Source organism: Condylura cristata, unplaced genomic scaffold (assembly GCF_000260355.1).
Source record: "Condylura cristata isolate star-nosed mole 26May11 unplaced genomic scaffold, ConCri1.0 scaffold00012, whole genome shotgun sequence".
Lineage (NCBI taxonomy): Eukaryota > Metazoa > Chordata > Mammalia > Eulipotyphla > Talpidae > Condylura > Condylura cristata.
In genome coordinates, this window is record NW_004567113.1 from 19,952,393 (window position 1) to 19,962,778 (window position 10,386).

The 10,386-nt window shown below is 35.6% G+C and overlaps 1 pseudogene; it reads right to left on the reverse strand.

Annotated features, from left to right (window-relative positions):
* Positions 1-10,178, reverse strand: part of LOC101628848 — a 25,998-nt pseudogene extending 15,820 nt beyond the window's left edge.
* Between the last annotated feature and the right edge of the window lie 208 nt (positions 10,179-10,386).

Here is a 10,386-nt window from a genome sequence, read left to right on the forward strand (position 1 = left end):
CCTGCTGCTCCCCCCAGCAGTGTACTTTGTTGATCCTGCCTGTTCTACTTTCTACTATGTCTCTGGTGAATCCTCTCACCCTCCGCATCTCTGGCCTGTACCCCAGTTCTGTATGAATAAATAAATAAATCTTTAAAAAAAAAATTGTGTAGATTCTAAGGACTTTCTTAAGGTAATTTTCTAATCCCTTTGTTTTTTGTTTTATCTGATGTTTTGCTAAATTACAAATTATTTCCAATGTTTACTCAGTTAAGCAATATATACCAATAGCTCCATATGGCTTCTTATAACAAAGTGAAAGCAATCTTGTTTTTATTAAACACACTCCATAAAATATTTCAGAGGTAAACAATGCCAACATGTTCTGACAAGGAGACCAAACACTTTAGAAAACTTAAATGTCTTATTTACTCTCTGGTATACGTGGGTATGCTCCGTAAGTGTTCAATGGTGAACACTTCTGTTAAGTAAAAAGTGGGATTGAATAGGGAGTTAGGGAAAGTGGATTATAATTTGTGTTCTGTGTTCTGCTCTAAATCACTCTGTATTTGATCAATGATCTAACCTATCTGTGCCTCAAGCATCATCTATAAAATCTGAAAATTGGCCCTCCTTGGTGACGCAGTGGGTTAAAGCACAGCACTAAGAAGCTTAAGCCACTTCCGCATGAGTTCGATTCCCGCCTGCCCTGGAGGTGACCACATGGCGTGGCAGACCTCTCCTGACCCGCCCGCTGCTCCCCTCAGCAGTGTACTTCCTCCATCTGCCTGTTCTGCTTCCCGCTCTGTCTCTGGTGAATCCTCTCACCCTCCGCATCTCTGGCCTGTACCCCAGTTCTGTATGAATAAATAAATAAATCTTTAAAAAAAAATCTGAAAATTATTAGCCTTTCTTATAGTTGCTGGTAGGCAGGCAATGTTAGAATATATTAAGGTTATTTTAATATTTTGGTTATGATTCACAATCCAAAGGCAACATAAATGTACTTGTGGATGGTAAATGATTAGCAACAATATTAAACAGGTTTAATTCAATTCTACAAACTTAATGGAAATCAGACTTTGAGAGAAGACAAGTTTAGCAATGAATGATAAAAAAGGAAATAAATTGGAAAATATCAGAGTATTTTTTAAAAGCATAGAATTTTTCAGAAACATTAATTTTAATTAAGATAATGTGCCATCTTCTTTCCTAAGTATTTGCAAAAATAATTTTGTAAAATCCATGTATTTATATAAGGAATGTTTTGCAGAAATTGTAATACTGCTTCAACGTTTTTCTCTAGAAACTTAAGAGTATTTTTTAAAATGTCAGACGGTGTTCCTATTGTAACTAGATTGAGCATTGATATTTTTGGAGCCTAAGAAGAAACCTAGTAAACTACTATCATTCTGTTACTAAGACACAGTCCTACTGGTGCTGAAAGTTGGTGTGTTCCGACATCTTTTTTTGCTATACATGTGCTTAGAACCTTCTTGTTCATAACTGCTAGTTCTGCTTTGTATTGTTTTAGGTGTTCACATTAAATTTATGGAATTGAGCTAAATATATAGCTCTTTGATGGTCATTTATAGGTTGTACAAAAAAGCTTCCAGTTTAAGTATGGAATAAGGGTCTCAGAATTGTTGTTGCCTCATAAGAGATACATTTCAAATGTATATGTTATAAGGCAAAAAATTACAAGTAATAAAATCACATAAAGGAGAAAACAGCACTTTTTTTTTTTAATTAAAAATTCTCTTGGGCCTCCCTGGTGGCATAGGGGCTAAAAGATACAGTGTTAACAAGCTATCCACAGATACTCACTGCAATGTAAGTTCAATCCCCAGACCAGGGAGCTGACTCACATGGTGCAGCAGACCTCTCCTGTCTCACCTGCTGCTCCCCCCAGCAGTGTACTTTGTTGATCTGCCTGTTCTGCTCCTTGCTCTGTCTCTGGTGAGTCCTCTCACCCCCGTACCTTTGGCCTAAACCCAGCTCTTTATACATAAATAAATAAATCTTAAAAAAAAAAACTGAAAAACCTCTCAAGGTTACTAGAGACATACATTATGATATCAAAAAAATCAAGTGCCTTAAAAGTGAAGATACTATGTATCCAAGAGAGTGTTTGGCATTGCCTTTGTGTACCATTAAGCAACTAAATTATTTTGTCAGGGAGCCAATATTTCATTCACCTCTGACTTTCTTGGTGTTTACTCAAATATTTGTTTTTTTCACGTAATGTTCACTCCATGGCCATGGTAGTTTTAAAACATTAAGTTCTTCTACCTTTGGACTTTAGGGCATTAATGGATAGCAGACGCCTCCACACTGTTTTATATGAGAAGAAAAGTATTCCATAGTGGTTGATATGTACTCATATTTCTGAGATGACACAATAAGGCCAGTTCTGGGAATATTTAAAGGAGGTAAAAGTCAGAATTAATAGTATTAATTGTTAGTGCTAGGGGAAAGGCCATTACTAGAGCAAATTGACATGAGCAGCCAGCTAATAGGAAGGAGTAAGCAAAAATTAGAAAATGTCAAAAATAAATCAGTCATAGTGATAGAGAAAGCATTTGATATTTGTATACAATTGTGTACAATCTTTTTAAAGGTAATGTGGCACTATGGATCAGTAACTATAAAAATATGCCATTTAAAGTGGTAACTCAGACTTTGTAGTTTACCAAAAGATAGGACTCAGAGATGTACTGAAAATTTATGTTCATTGTAGAATATGACAGCATTAAAATTGAAGTGCTTGCATAAATATGTCCCAAGAATTTTCACCCTAAATTCTTGAGTGCTTTCATAAGTAAATTATAACTGTCCAATGCTTTTAATTCAGCTCCCAACTGAGTAATTTTAAAAACACTAAAGCCTTTCCCCCAAAATCTATCAAATAAAGTAAGATAACAATAGTCACTTCAAATTCAGTATGATAAAAATAATTCCAGAGATTGGTCCAACAATTTTTGAAATACAGACTTCTGGTAATCATTTGACATAACTTGATAAGACATAACTAAAAATTTAAAAACATCAAGAAAATGAAATAGCAACCTAAAAAAAAGAAGGAAATATTTAAAATTATCTGAAAAGGAGTTATTATTTAAAATATGTAAAGAATTCATACAACTCAATATTTGTTTAAAAATCCAATTTAAAGGGAGGTGTCTCCCTGGTGACCAGGGTTTTAGTCTCAGTGTTATCACTGCTATGGCCTGACTGGCCACAGTTTAAACTCTGGCCAGGGAGCTGACCCACATATGGCGCAACAGGTCTCTCCTGTCTTCCTGTTGCCCCAATCAGCAGTGTATTTCAGTACATCTGTTTCCCACTCTGTCTCTGGTGATTCCTTTCACCTCCATACCTCTGGCCTATACCCCAGTTCTTGCATGAACAAATAAATGAACATAAATCTTTTTTAAAAATCCAATTTAAAACTTCATAATAGATGGGTTTTTCTTTTCTTTTTTTTTGAGATTTTATTTATTTATGCATACAGAACTGGGATACAAGCCAGATTTGGGGTGGTATGATTCTTCACCAGAGAGGAGAGTGGGAGGATCAAAGTACTCTGCTGAGGGGAACAGCAGACCGGTCAGGAGAGGTCTGCCATGCCATGTGGATCACCGCTGGACCTGAGGATGAACTGGCAAGAAGCGGTTGTGGCTGGCTTGCAGTGCTGCACCCCAACCCGTTATGCCACCAGGGAGAGCTGGGTTTTTCTTTTAAACATGCAGATGAAAAAGTGATCAATATCACAAATGTACATCAAAACCACAATGAGATGTCATTTTACACCTTTTAGTATGTCTAATATCAAAATACAAGAAAAAGCAAGTGTTGCAAGAAGGTGAAGAAAAGGGAAGTTTAGATTTATAAAAATTGGTATAGCTGATATGGAAAACAGTATAGTATTTCCTCAGAAAATTAAAAGTAGAACTACCTTATGAGTCAACAATTCATTTATCAAAAAAAAATGTAAACACTAACTCAAAAAAAAAATGTAAATACTAATGCATATATGTATCCCCATGTTCACAACATCATTGTTTATAACAGCCATTTTATGGAAGTAACCTAAGTGCTAAGATGGATAAATTAATAATGAATATGTTAAACACACACACGCACAGTATTATTCTGTAAACACACACACACACAATCTTAGAAAAAGAAGGAAATCTTCCCATTTGTGATAACATGAATGGACCTTGAGGCCATCATGTTAAGTGAAAGAAATCAGATAAAGAAAAACAAATAGCATATGATTTTACCTTACATGTGGAATCTCTAAAAACAAACAAATAAAAAAACCAAAACAGTGAACTAACTCATAGATCCAGAGAACAAATTAGTGGTGGACAAAGGCAAGAACAAAAGTTTACGGCATGGGTGGAAAGGATGGAAGGTGAAGAGGATAAAAAAAAAAAAGCAGAAATTTCCAATTGTAAAATAAATGTCATGGGGGTGCACTGTATAGCATTGTGACTATAGTTACAGATTTAAACATTGTGTCTCTAAATCCTCAGAGTGCAATTATTAATTTCTCAGTATGAGAAAGGATATTCTTATAATGATGCATAATAATGGATGTCTCAGCTTATTGTGGTGACCATTTTGCAGTACATACAACTATCCAATCATAATGTTATACATCTGAAAGTAATATCATGTTGTATGCCAAAACTATATATCAACTTTTAATCTGTTGATTTTTTTAAAAGGAATATCAGAAGGTAAAATTAGAAAAGTAGTAAGGAAAACATAATTATGGGGCAAAAGAGGGACTAAATAATTCAACTTGACTAAGGAGTCTGCCTAAATCACCTCATATACAAAGCCGCCAGCCACCTGCGACGAAAGTAGACACTCTTTGAATTCCACTGCCCCTGTGCTTTCTCCGAATTCATCATACTTACAGTACTCCAGAAAGTGATGGTTCGTTTATTTCTCTTATTCCCCCTTATGATGGTATGATCTTTGAGACTGAACACAATATCTTCATTGGCAGCCCCTGATACTGACCAAAGAATTCAAGTAAGTGATTGAATGAACTAGGCATGGGAAAAGTAGGGAGAGAAGCTATTCTTTCAAGAAAAGGGATTGACTTGTAGACATGACCAGGAAAAAAAAAAAAAAGAGGGTAAATTCACAATCCTTTTAACAAGAAAATTTTAAAAAATTACTATATTTCTCAGGTTATAGACAATTAGGCTTAGGCTGAGTTTTCTCTACTCATTTCTCCAAATCCACACTCTGCCCTTCTCCACTGTGATATATGTGGTAGGAAGCTGGCCTGCATTGGATGCATCATCTGAATCCCTCTGCTTCTAGAATTTAGTAGGCTTTGTCAATGGAACACCCTGGAGTCAGCTTGCAGATGGTAAGAGAATGAGGTGAGACATTAATTTCTAAGACTTTCTGCTTGATGGGAGTAGATTGGTTCATCTTCAGCTCTGGCCAGAGCAGTTCTCTCCCTGTAGCTACCCTGTGTGGATTCTAGAATCTGCTCCCTCCCCTTGTTTCTTGCAACATTGGATGAGTACTATCTTCTCTGTTAGCCTTGTGGTAATGTGCTTTTCTAAACTCTGCCCAATCCTCTTCGTAAGCTATCCCTTTCTCAAATATTCTAATTTGAGGTGACTGATACTTTCCTGATCCCAACTATTCAAAGATTTTAATTCAAATTCTTCAAAGATCTTGAAAAAAAGACAAATTTTACAGTTAATATTTATGTCTTCTACTGTTTTTTGTTTTGTTTTGTTTTCTAAATCCAAAGATATAATAGTGAACATCAAGAGCCTCTTTTGAGGGCCCTCCTGGATGGTGCAGCAAGTTAAAGCATTGCACCAAGAAGCTAAAGCCACTTCCGCTTGAGTTCCACATGCGTTAGATCCCAGCCTGCCTGGGAGGGGATCCATAGAGCATGACAGACCTCTCCTGACCCTCCCGCTGCTCCCCACCCAGCAGTGTACCTCAACAATCTGCCTGTTCTGTCCCCCACTCTGTCTCTGGTGAATCCTCTAACCGCCCCTGCATCTCTGGCCTGTACCCCAGTTCTGTATGCACAAATAAATAAATCTTAAAAAAAAACAAAAGAGCCTTTTTTGAGGCAGTTAGTTAGCAGAGGAGTGCTAAAAGATGCTTGGTGAGCAAAGATTAATGCATTTGGGAATTACAAATATAAACATGGTTAGAAAATAACAGAGAACTGATGGGCTTATCAGGTATAATACAGTTCTTCCCCATAGCAACGATGCCATTTCATTTTGAAATTTTAAAGAATAATAAACTGTTAAGAATCAATATACAAGTTTCTTCATTATCCTATTGATTTTTATATTGTATAATACTAGTGTTGAGACTAGCACCTTATATGTAGGAACTGAGAAAGTATTTATTGAACAAATTAATCAGGAAGAACGCCAGAAAAAAAAAAAAGCAGAAAATCATCTAACACTTGCATAAAGGGGGAAATTCCAGACAGAAAATATTAAGAAGCATTCTGGTCATTATATAACAACAAAAATGCAATAAATGTAAAGAATGGCCCAGAAAATAGTAATTACTTGTGCAAATACAAGTGAAATGACTACATGTGAATAGAATAAGATGACTGAACTTGAATGTTAACAAAAGATCAGCACCCTGTTAGGTACTTTGTGTATATTAACCTCAAGCCTCATGTTCCTGACAGGCAGAAGTGATCAAGGAAACATTCTAAGAGGAAGTAATATTTATCTTGACGCAGAAAGGAAAAACAGCAATCATCCACAAAGATTAAAGGAGACAGAAACCTTGTGGTAGAATAATAATGTACACAAAATGCATCTCAAGAACTTCAGACATTTCAATAATGAATAAAGGATGAGAATGATTGAAGACAGGGTATGATTTTATTATGAAAATCATAGAAAATAGCCCATAGAAATGTACCTACTATTTATCTTAGGCATGTATATTTACCAACAGTGTAAAGATGATTGTTATTAAAGATTAAAACGAAGTAATAGGTGTACTATGAAGCACTGTTCAGACATTGCTCTTAATTTTTCTTTTTTTTTTAAGATTTATTTACTTATGCATACAGACTTGGGATACAGGTCAAAGGTGCAGGGGCAGTGAGAGGCTTCACCAGACACAGAGTCAGGAGCAGAACAGGCAGATTGAGGAAATACACCGCTGAGGGCCAGACAGGAGAGGTCTGCAAAGCCATGTGGGTCAGCTCCCTGGCGGGGATCAGATTGACTTTGTGCTGCAGTGGCTGCAGATAATTTCATAGTGCTGCACTTGAACAGGTTGCCCCAGCAGGGAAGGCCCTGCTCTTATTTTTCTTAAGTTGTTTTTAGTTCCCCCACCTCCCTTGCCACTCACACACCCTGTTGCCCGCAGTCTCCTTTCTCCACCGATGCTCTGTCACCTGTTTATTCTTCCATCTGTCAGGCAGACTCCCTGTGGCATTCAGACCAACCACATTTTTCGAAGTTGCCCGTCCTTTGTCTAGTGTGCTTTTTCACAGCACTATCTGGGACGAGAGTGCCACCTCGTGTTGCATCACTAACTGTTCACCATCCCCAAAATACTTTATCATTGGAGCTACTTGTGGGTGGGTCCACTGAAGATCCCACCCAAGAGTAACTTGGAAAAGAAAACTGTTAGCAAATATTTTCCCAAATTCAAAAGAAAGGTAGCCCAGCACCTTTCAATATAGTAATAGTGCTAATAATCCCTAAGTTTACTAGGTTGGTTGTTACATACTGGAAAATGCTTAGCCTATGTGCTCTAATCTCTAGCTGTTACTGTTGTTAACATAGTTGAGTTGTTTTTTGTTTTCTGGCTTTTTTTAGTTTACATTTAAAAATAAAACTGAAATTATCACAACACATGAAGAAGGAGACCCTCTACTCCCAAAACACAAATAAGGATGGAAATCAACATTACTATAATTTACACATATATTTGTGCTTATGTGTGTGTGCCTGTATATGTAATTTAAAATATATATATATATATAATGTAAATGCATAATTTCAAAAAATACAACTGGATTTATGATCTAGGAACTGAAATAAGTAAAGTGAAAATCTACCTTGCTCTCTCTTTCATAGAGGCACATATTGAATAATAAGTTCTAAGAAGGCATTCCAAGAGGCTATTTGAAGGTGCATTCCTGGATGTCTGCAAAAGAAGCTGCAAGCCTTTGCAGGCAGATCAACTATTTAAACTATTTTGAAAGAATTATTGGAGAAAAAAAAATCTTCCTTAAATTCCTGAAAAAGAACCATGTGTATCCTATTCAACCTCCTTCAAAAACTGAGAAAGAAGGAATGGTTCCAAACAATTTTTATGAAGCAAACATTACCAGTATCCAAAACCAGACAAACAAAACTATAAACCAGTTTCCCTAAAGAAAATAGATGCATGATCATCAATAAAATCTTAGCAAACTGAATGAGTCAATTCATTAAAAGGATCATACGCCATGACCGAGAGTAAAACTGACACCAGAAGCATAAGGATGTTCAACATTCAAAAACAGTGTAACTCACCATGTCAATAAAGATAAAAGCTATATGATCATATCATCAGGAAAAATAAAAGCAAAACTAACACACCAAATATAAATCGGCAGGGGCAGGGGAGGGAGAGGGATCACAACAGGAGAGAAGAGCACAAGAGACTGGTGACCGTTCACAGGTGACTTGGTGATGGGAAATCTATGGGGATTATATCTGAGAGGAACAATGATGTAAAAAAATATATATATAAAATAAAAATAATGTTTAGCACTTTTTAAGTAAAAATTTTATCTTTGGACTAAGAAAATATACACAATACCATATGAATATATCAGTAGATGCAGAGAATGCATTTGATATTTTTTAAGTATTATATTCAATTTTAAAAATGTTAGAATACATAAATGTCATTGGCAGAGACTAGATAAATAATAGCGTTTTATATACCCAAAAGAAATGAAAATAGGATTTCAAAAGATATCTGCAGTTCTGTGTTCACTGCAGCATTAGTCACAATAGCTAAGATATGGAAACTATTCAGGGGTCAAGAGATGGATGGACAGATAAAGAAAATGTGATACAAACACACACACACACACACATAAGCAATGCAATATTACTCTTCTATGAAAAGAGAAAGAAATCTTGTAATATGCAATTATAAAGATTGATCTTAAGAGCATTATACAAAGTAAAATAAGCCATAAAGAGAAAGACAAATATTGTGTGGTATCGTTCATGAGGAATCTAAATTTTTGAAATTAAAACTCATAGAAATAGTGAGTAAAAAAATAGTTATCAGCGACTACAACATCTGACATCTCACATCTGATTAGGTGGCCTACACTGTTTTGTACAATTGAAATTTTCCAGAATGGAACTGAAATATTCTCACCAAATAAATATGTGTGTGTGTGTTTATGTGAATATATAAATTTAGTGAGATGATGGATGTGTTAATTACCTAAATGGAGAAGACCTTTCACAATGTATACCTATACCAAACCACCACCATATACACATTAAATATCTCCACAATTTATTCATAAATTATATTTTTTAAAACCACAAATATTTTAAATAAAAAAATAATTATAAAGTTGAGTTACTTTTCCACCGTAAGCAATAAAAACTTTTGAAAATATTGCCATCTAGTGGTGTCAAACTTTAAAAAAATATAACGACTGATTATTCAACCTGAGTTTTCATAGCAGCTTTCTAATAAATAAACAATACATTTGTGCCTCTGCTTTAAGAGAAAACACTCTTTTTCACTATTGAAATTTTTATAAAGTATGGTTTTAACAAAGCCTGTGGTAGTGTTTACGACATGCTTAAATTAACTCCTCCTTCCCCTTTAGCAACTTGCTAACACCCAATTTAACCCAGACTAATCAGATCCTGTAAATGATTACAAACACATTTTTTTAATTTAGGTCATGTTGGCTTACATGTGTTTTAGAAACCTAGGTTCACTCCTCTTAATTTAAAAAATCACATCCACCCCCAAAGTACCAATAACACAGTCAAAATCCACTGGGCCCTATTCACACTTTGCTCCCTCCCACCTTTTTTCCCATCTGGTATCCTCAGTTCTACAGTCAGATTCCAACTGTCGGTTGGGGGTTTGCAATTGGCTGATCCTTTCCTTTGTTTCTTTTCCATACCTGGCTGAAACAACACAGCACTTGTTTTTTACCTGCTGACTTGGCTTGGCATATCCCCCTCAGTCCCATCCATGTTGTTGCAAATGTCAAGATTTCATTTTGTATCGCTGAGTAATATTCCATTGTGTATATTACCACGTTTTCTTTAGCCAAACATTTGTCTTTGGGCACCTAGCTTCTTTCCATAGCATGGCTATTGTAAAGTG